This window comes from Mesoplodon mirus (assembly GCF_964341445.2).
Source record: "Mesoplodon mirus genome assembly, chromosome: 10".
In the NCBI taxonomy this organism is placed as follows: domain Eukaryota; kingdom Metazoa; phylum Chordata; class Mammalia; order Artiodactyla; family Ziphiidae; genus Mesoplodon; species Mesoplodon mirus.
In genome coordinates, this window is record NC_138986.1 from 48,625,164 (window position 1) to 48,634,154 (window position 8,991).

The 8,991-nt window shown below is 40.1% G+C and overlaps 1 pseudogene across 1 annotated transcript in view; it reads left to right on the forward strand.

Moving 5' to 3' along the window:
• The window catches only part of LOC309811184 (small ribosomal subunit protein uS5-like), a 29,271-nt pseudogene extending 24,513 nt beyond the window's left edge, over window positions 1-4,758 (forward strand). The window contains exons 4-6 of the transcript in view: window positions 1,423-1,564; window positions 3,463-4,188; window positions 4,568-4,758. The product of the transcript in view is annotated as a small ribosomal subunit protein uS5-like (transcript). The remainder of the gene's footprint in view (window positions 1-1,422; window positions 1,565-3,462; window positions 4,189-4,567) is intronic.
• The last annotated feature ends 4,233 nt before the right edge of the window (window positions 4,759-8,991 follow it).

Sequence of the window (8,991 nt, forward strand, 5' to 3'; positions counted from 1 at the left end):
CTGCCTGAGTTCCTAGCTTGAGGGCCTGCCCTACAGACTTCAGTCTTGCCTAGCCAGCCTCCAAGATTGCTTAAGGTAACAGTTCTTTGCAATATACATATATATATATATATATATATATATATATATATATGTATGAGAGAAACAGTACATATATGTATATGTTATATATATGATGGGTTCTGTTTGTCTGGTAGAACCCTGACTGATACACATGCCATGGATTCAGCGCCAGCTACATAATTTGCTTGGCCCAGTACAAAATGAAAACATGAGAACCCTTGTTCAAAAAGCTGGAAACAAGCACAATAAAGGTACTAAAATATAAAACTTTATCCTTTAAAAATTTTTTATTATTTATAAAACATACAGAGGTGAGTCACAACATAAACTTACTAAAAACTGATTTTTGTGTCATAATGTTTAATAAATAATACTTTATAAATGTGATATCTTGATTGATCACAAGATTTTTCTGGCTTGCTTGTCTGCAAATTCATTATGGTAGGCCATCATGATACTTTCAGCAACTTCATTTTCAATCAGTGTAATTGAAAGCTACACCAGGTGGTCTTGGTAAATGCCAGATGGCAAATAATTTTTGATAATTTTAAAATTTGAAAAGGACTTTTCTGCTGATGCAACTGTTACTGGAGCTGTTAAGAGTATATTATAGAAAAAAAGGCATTATACAGACTATGATAACATTGGGCTAAGTTTCTGATAAATTATTTTTAAATATATCTTTTAATTTGTATAAAGTTAATAATTCAGATGGAATAATTTTTCTAAAAAGACAACTCTGCATATACATCAGTTTCATTTAAGCCTGAATTTCATTGTAAATGAAAATTTATGCAATGGAATTTTAATGTTTCCTCTGACATTTCCTGTAATTGTAACAGTCATATAAGAAATTGAAAGTGGGGCTTCCCTGGTGTCGCAGTGGTTGGGAGTCCGCCTGCCGATGCAGGGGACGCGGGTTCGTGACCCGGTCCGGGAGGATCCCACGTGCAGCGGAGCGGCTGGGCCCATGAGCCATGGCTGCTGGGCCTGCGTGTCTGGAGCCTGTGCTCCACAATGGGAGAGGCCGCAGCAGTGAGAGGCCCGCGTACCACACAAAAAAAAGAAATTGAAAGTGGTTTTCTGATTTGTATAAATTCAAGATGGCTGTCTATGCATTCTATAATTGTCTTCAATTAAAAGGAAAAATTAATTTAAAATTGTCTTCATTCTTAATAATTTGTTCACCTGAAGCTTTGTATGAAAACAGTATTCTTTTCTGTTAAATGTGACAATGTTTAAATTCAGTTTTTATTTGTAAACTCTTGGAATTGTTAAAAAACAAAATTCAACTAAGTAAATTTAAAGATCTAACTGACTTTATTCAAGGATTCATGAATTGGGCTGCATTCCATCTAGCAAATAGAAAGGAGCTCCCTCCGAAGAGCTGTACAAAATGAAAGGCTTTTATATGCAGAAGGGGGTGCCACCTCTGCTTTCTGTGCTGCCGCTACCACCATCACCAATACCAGTCTGGACCCAGACCCTGGCCCAGGCATAGGCAAGTGTGCTGGGTTGTCAGACCAATTGCTCAACACCCAGGCTGTCTGCTATGCCCACAGGTCTGAACCTGTGTCTACATGTGCTGCCTCCTTTCTCCCCACGTGTATCTCCCTTACCCAAAGGACTACTTTATTGTCCTGTTGAACTTCACTTACAAAACACAAGTTCAAAGATAAAATTAAGTATGAGGCCTTTCTGAGAGTGAGGCCCAGAGGCCCATGAAGCAGCCCTGCATGTTTTACTAGTGTTCCAATTTCACTTCATTTATGCTATGCTAGGTAAGCAATCTAATCCCCAAATTCTCTTCTTGAGAGTCTGTTTACTGAAAAAGGAATATATGGTCAGTGTTTGTGAAGACTGGGTCTTGTAGGAAATAGATGTCAAGAAGGAATTAGGAGCACAATAGATTTATTGAGAGCAATGTCTATGAAAGATAAAAGGAGGGGGAACAGGAGTAGACAGGGAAAACCTTCAGACCCAGTGATTCCTTTAGAAATCAAGTAGCCTTAATCTAGATATTATAAAAATATTAAACTAAGTTTAAAAAAACCTTTAATTAAAGAAAATTAAAATAAGGTTTTCTAATCTTTTAATTTCAAAAGAACTTTCAGATATAAATAGTCATGTTTCAATGTAAATTTATAAAATTCATTTCAGAACTTCTCATAAAACTTTAAAAAACATTTTAAGTTCAAATATAAAAGCAGATAGATAACTTATGAATTAAAAAAATACCTCTGCAAGAATATACAATGGAGAAAAGACAGTCTTTTCAGCAAGTAGTATTGGGAAAGCTGGACAGCTGATGTAAATCAAAGAAGTTAGAACACACCCTCACACCATACACAAAAATAAACTCAAAATGGCTTAAAGACTTAAGTATAAGACATGACACCATAAATCTCCTCGAAAAGGACATAGGCAAAACATTCTCTGACATGAATTGTACCAATGTTTTCTTAGGTCAGTCTCCCAAGGCAACAGAAATGAAAGCAAAAATAAACAAATTGGGACCTAATCAAACTTATAGGCTTTTGCACAGCAAAGGAAACCATAAACAAAAATGAAAAGATAACCTTCGGACTAGGAGAAAATATTTGCAAATGATGCAACTGACAAGGGTTTAATTTCCAAAATATACAAACAGATCATACAACTCAATAACAGCAACAAAAAAACAACCCAATCAAAAAATGGGCAGAAGAACTAAAAAGACATTTGTCCAAAGAAGACATACAGATGGCCACAAGGCACATGAAAAGATGCTCAATATCACTAATAATTAGAGAAATGCATATCAGAACTACAATGAGGTACCATCTCACACTGGTCAGAATGGCCATCATTAAAAAGTCTACAAATAGGGCTTCCCTGGTGGCGCAGTGGTTGAGAGTCCGCCTGCCGATGCAGGGGACACGGGTTCATTCCCTGGTCCGGGAAGATCCCACATGCCGCAGAGCGGCTGGGCCCGTGAGCCATGGCTGCTGAGCCTGCGTGTCCGGAGCCTGTGCTCTGCAACGGGAGAGGCCACAACAGTGAGAGGCCCGCGTACTGAACAACAACAACAACAAAAAAGTCTACAAATAAAATATGCTGGAGAGGGTGTGGAGAAAAGGGAACCCTCCTAAACTGTTGGTGGGGATGTAAATTGGTGCAGCCACTATGGAAAATATTATGGAAGTTCCTTAAAAGTCTAAAAACAGAGTTGCCATATGACCATGCAATCCCACCCCTGGGCATGTATCTGGAGAAAACTCTAATTTGAAAAGATACATGCACCCCAATGTTCATAGTAGCACTATTTGCAATAGCTAACACATGGAAGTAACCTAAATGTCCATCAACAGATGAATGGATAAAGATGTGGTATAGCTTCTTTGCTGTAAAAACACCAAGTGGTGGATGACGGCAGTGCTGCGGGAGGGCCCAGAGGCCCCAGGGCCCTGGAATGGGAGGCCCTAGTGTCTTCTGCAGAGGCTTTGGTAGCAGGGACTGGGCCCGGGCCCGGGGTTGTGGCCCGCATCTCGGTGGGGGCAGAGACAGCAGAGCTCACGGAGGCAAGGCTGAGGACAAGGAGCCACAAGGAGTGGCTCCCCATCACCAAGCTGGGCTTCCTGGTCAAGGACATGAAGATCAAGTCCCTGAAGATCTATCTCTTCTCTCTGTCCATCAAGGAATCTGAGATCATTGACTTTTTCTTGGGGGCATCCCTCAAGGACAAGGTTTTGAAGATTATGCCTGTGTAAAATCACACCCGTGCTGGCTAGTGGACCAGATTCAAGGCATTTGTCACCATTGGGAATTATAATGGACATGTTGGTTTGGGTGTCAAGTGCTGTAAGGAGGTAGCCACTGCCACCCATGAGGCCATCATTCTGGCCAAGCTCTCCATCGTCCATGTGTGGCGATGCTACTGAGGGAACAAGATCAGCCAAGCCCCATACCGTCCCTTGCAGGGTGACTGGCCACTGTGGCTCTGTGCTGGTGTGCCTCATCCCTGCTCCCAGGGGCACTGGCATCATCTCAGTCCCTGTGCCCAAGGAGCTACTGACGATGGCCAGAATTAATGACTGCTATACCTCTGCCAGGAGCTGCACCACCACACTAGGCAACTTCACCAAGGCCACTTTTTTTTTTAATTAAAAAAAATTTATTTACTTAATTTATTTATTTTTGGCTGCATTGGGTCTTTGCTGCTGCGTGTGGGCCTTCTCTAGTTGTGTCGAGTGGGGGCCACCCTTCATTGTGGTGCACAGGCCTCTCATTGTGGTGGCTTCTCCTGCTGCAGAGCACAGGCCCCAGGTGCGAGGGCTCCAGCAGTTGTAGCATGTGGGCTCAGTAGTTGTGGCTCATGGGCTCTAGAGTGCAGGCTCAGTAGTTGTGGCACACGGGCCTAGTTGCTCCACGGCATGTGAGATCTTCCCAGACCAGGGCTCGAACCCATGTCCCCTGCATTGGCAGGCAGATTCCCAACCACTGAACCACCAGGGAAGCCCCCAAGGCCACTTTTGATGCCATTCCGAGACCTACAATTATCTCACTCCTGATCTCTGGAAAGCGACGGTGTTCACCAAGTCTCCGTATCAGGAATTCACTGACCATCTTGTAAAAACCCACACCAGAGTTTCCCTGCAGAGGACCCAGGCTCCAGCTGTAGCCACCACATAGTTTTATATGAGAAAAATAAAGTGAATGAAGTGGTTTAAAAAAAAAAAAGATGTGATATATATACACAATGGAATACTACTCAGCCATATAAAAGTATGAAATAATGCCATTTGCAGCAACATGAATGGACCTAGAGATTGTCATACTAAGTGAAGTAAATCAGAAAGAGAAAGACAAATGCCATATGATATCACTTACATGTGGGATGTAAAATATTACATAAATGAACTTATTTACAAATCAGAAACAGACTCAAAGATATAGAAAATAAACTTACGGTTGCCAAAGGGGAAAGGGGATGGAAGAGGGATAAATTAGGAGTTCGGAATTAACAGATATAAACTGCTATATATAAAGCAGATACAGACCTACTGTATAGCACAGGGAACTATATTCAATATCCTGTAATAAGCCATAATGGAAAAGAATATGTATATATATGTATAACTGAATTACTTTGCTGTAATGCAGAAATTAACACAACATTGTAAATCAACTATACTTCAACTTAAAAATTGTCTCTGTATTTTGGAGACCTATCTTCAAAAGGCCATGTTAACAATAGAAAATTATTTTGTTATCAACAGGCCAAGTGAATTGAAAGGTTTAGTAGGTAAGTACAGGTCATTTTAGATACATTTACTTTAAAAATCTATCAAATTCTCTCCTTTCTTTTTTCCTCCTTTCTTCTCTCCCTCTCTCCTTCCTTTTTTTTTTTTTTTTAAATACTTACTTATTTGGCTGCGCTGGGTCTTAGTTGCGGCACGTGGGATCTTTTTTGCTGCAGTGCGTGGGATCTAGTTCCCTGACTAGGGATCGAACCCAGGCCCCCTGCATTGGGAGCGCAGAGTCTTAGCCACTGGAACACCAGGGAAGTGCCTCTCTCTTTCCTTTAAAGTGCTGAACTATATTATTGGACATGTACTAAGTACTAACACTTGCTGGGCTCTTTGGCAATTATGAATGCAATCCATAACTGTAACATACTTACAATTCATAATGGCAATTATGGTTGATTTATGCATCTCTTTAGCAAAAACTTCTTGTATTCCCTCTTGGTATTAGGCAAAGTACAAGCTACCAGGAATTCCATAGTGAATAAAGTATGCTCCTCGCCATTCCCCAAAGTACTTGAAATCTAGTGGGAGATACACACACTCGTCAACAGTAGTTACTTCCCCTTCAGCCCTTGCACCCAGAATGAGACAAGAAGAGCAAGCCTGAGCCCAACCTGCAGCCTGAAGCTTGATGCAGAGCTGAGGCAACCTAGATCAGCTATACCATAGTGGGCCTGCAGACCAGTAAGCATGAGAATAAATGCTTATTGTTGGTAAATTTATGGTGTGGTTTAATATGCAGCACATTGTAGTAAAAGTCTGGCTAATGCATATTCTGCAATTTCTTTTTTCATCATTCTTTCTTGCATCTCAGATCCATGTGTGCTTAATTTCAGCCTAGTGTGCCCTTTAGAAGATCTTGAGTGTCTTTGAGTGGAAAATGCTGAGTTTACACTTGGTTACAAAATTGTTTATCACGTGTTCTTTTTTTTTTTTAGATTTATTTAAGAGTTCCTTCTCTTTCCGCCATAAAACGCACACAAAACACTTCTGAAAATCAGCAAACAATCAAAGTCACCCAAAGGGTTTTTGTTTTTTGAATTTTATTTATTTTTTATACAGCAGGGTTTTTTGGTTTTTTTTTTTTTTTTTTTGCAGTACGCGGGCCTCTCACTGCTGTGGCCTCTCCCGTTGCAGAGCACAGGCTCTGGGTGCGCAGGCTCCGGATGCGCAGGCTCAGCGGCCATGGCTCACGGGCCCAGCTGCTCCGCGGCATGTGGGATCCTCCCGGACCAGGGCATGAACCCGCGTCCCCTGCACTGGCAGGCGGACTCTCAACCACTGTGCCACCAGGGAAGCCCTACAGCAGGTTCTTATTACTTATCTACTTTATACATATTGGTGTATATATGTCAATCCCAATCTCCCAATTTATCCCCCCCATCACTTGTTCTTAAAATACAATTTGTGGGTAAATAAGTGTAAGTTGACTATTATTTGTTCTTAAAAGAATAAAGATATTCTTTTGTCTTTGACTTGAGTTGTTGCGTTAGGTCAACTATTAGTATAATTATTGTCCACTTGTAGGAAATCTCTCTTCTCCCTGGATGTTTTCGTATATTCTTTGTCTTTGGCATTCTGAAGTTTCATTATGACATGACTAAGTGTGGATTTTGACTAGGCATAGATTCTTTTTATTCTACTTAAAATTTATTGGGATTCTTAGACATGTAGATTAATGTCTATGGTAGGCAGATTAATAAACCCTCAAAGATGTCCATGTCCTAATCTTCAGAACCTATGAATATGTTAGGTTACCTGACAAAGATGGATTAAGGTTGCAGATGAAAATAAGATTGCTAATTAGATGACTTTAAAATAGAGAGATGATCTTGCATTATCCAGGTGGGCCCAATATAATCACAAAGGTCCTTCATTATGGAAAAGGGAGGCAGAAAAGGAAGGGTCAGAAATGATGTGATATGAGAAAAACTTGACCTGCTGTTGCTGGTTTTGAAGATGGAGGAAGAGGGCCAGGAACCAAGGAATATAGGCAGCTTCTAGAAGCTGCAAAGGTCAAGGAAACAGATGTTCTACTAGAGACTCCAAAAAGGAACACAGACATGCCAACATCTTGATTTTAGCCCAATGAGACTTGAATTGGACTTTTCACGTACAGAATTGTAAGCTAATAAATTTGTGTTGTCTTAAGCCATTAAGTTATGGTAATTTGTTACATTGTGGTAGGAAAGTAACAGTTTCTTTCACCAATTCTGGAAAATTTTCAGCCATTATCACTTTAATATTGCCTCTTCATTCTTTTCTTTGGAACTCTGATTCAACATATATCAACCTTTTTACTCTATCTTTCATGGCTTGTAATCTTGCTTTCATATTTGCTCTCTATTACATTCTGGGTAATTTCTTTAGATCTATTTTCCAGTGTACTAATTCTCTTTTCAGCTACATTTCTAATGATGTTTAACCCGTTCATTAAAATTTTCACTTCAACAATTATATATTTCATTTCTAGAGGTCTTATTTGGTTCCTTTGCAAATTGACTGGTCATTTTTTAACAACTTCTTGTTTCTTACTCAAATTTTCAACCTTGTCTTTTATTTCTTTAAAGATGTTAAACATATTTATTTTATATTCTATAATAATTCTAATATCTGAAGCTTTTCTGAAATTGCTTCTGATTCATAATATCTTTTTTTCTTGTGTGTTTTATAAATTGACTAAAAGCTCATGGTTCCTTTACATTATCTGTGGGAAATGTTTGAGGCCTGAGTTGAAGGGTGTTTTCTAGAGAGGATTTTCTTTTGCTTATACTAGCTGTCTATGGGTACTACCAACCTAGGACCAATTTAAAATAAAATTTCAGCATAAAGTGTTTGGGGCCACCTAGACATTAAGAACTGTGAAAGGTCTGAGATTTTACCTGCCACAGTTAGCCTGCCATAGTTGCATGGATTTTTGGCAGAAGACATGCTACTCTTGTGACGGAGACTAAGGGCAGGTTATTACTCAAACCAATAACAGAGTGTCAGCATTTGTGTTGGTTCCCCAAGTCCCAATTCCCACAGGGCACACAAAGCAGGCTAGGTGACATCTATACATGCAGTAGGTCTCACTACAGGAAAGGAACACAGAACTTACAGAACATGGATATTTTATAATGGGCAGTAAGCATGCCTGCCTTTTATCCCAGAGGTAGACATTATGGCTCTCTTCCAAGGTTGTAAGCAAATCTGTCTCCAGAGGGAGGTGCTATCATTATCCTCCAAGACTGCTTACTATATAAACTGTTGAAAAGACAGTCAGTACCTCTGCTCACAAGATGTGCAGAAACTTGACAGAGTCATGAAGAATTATCTCCTAACAAGAGGTAGTTTGAATTGGGCCACGAATCTTTGCTTGTATTTGCAAATTATTTGGGTAGCTTTTCCTTCCCTTCTATCTAGAGCCAAGGTCAAGACAGGTAAGGTGTCCTAGTTTGTGAGGATCTCCTATTAGACTCCCTACCTTGGCTGGGGTCTTTGCCTTGTTTCCTGTTCCCATATCCTTCATGACCATTAGAACTCTAGTTCAAGGTCACCAGAATTTAGAAGATATCCTCCACCCCCCATAAAATCTTCCTTTTGTGCTTGTTTTCCTCTCCAAATTCCTGCTTTCACTTGGCTTTTGGCCTCTGAGTGT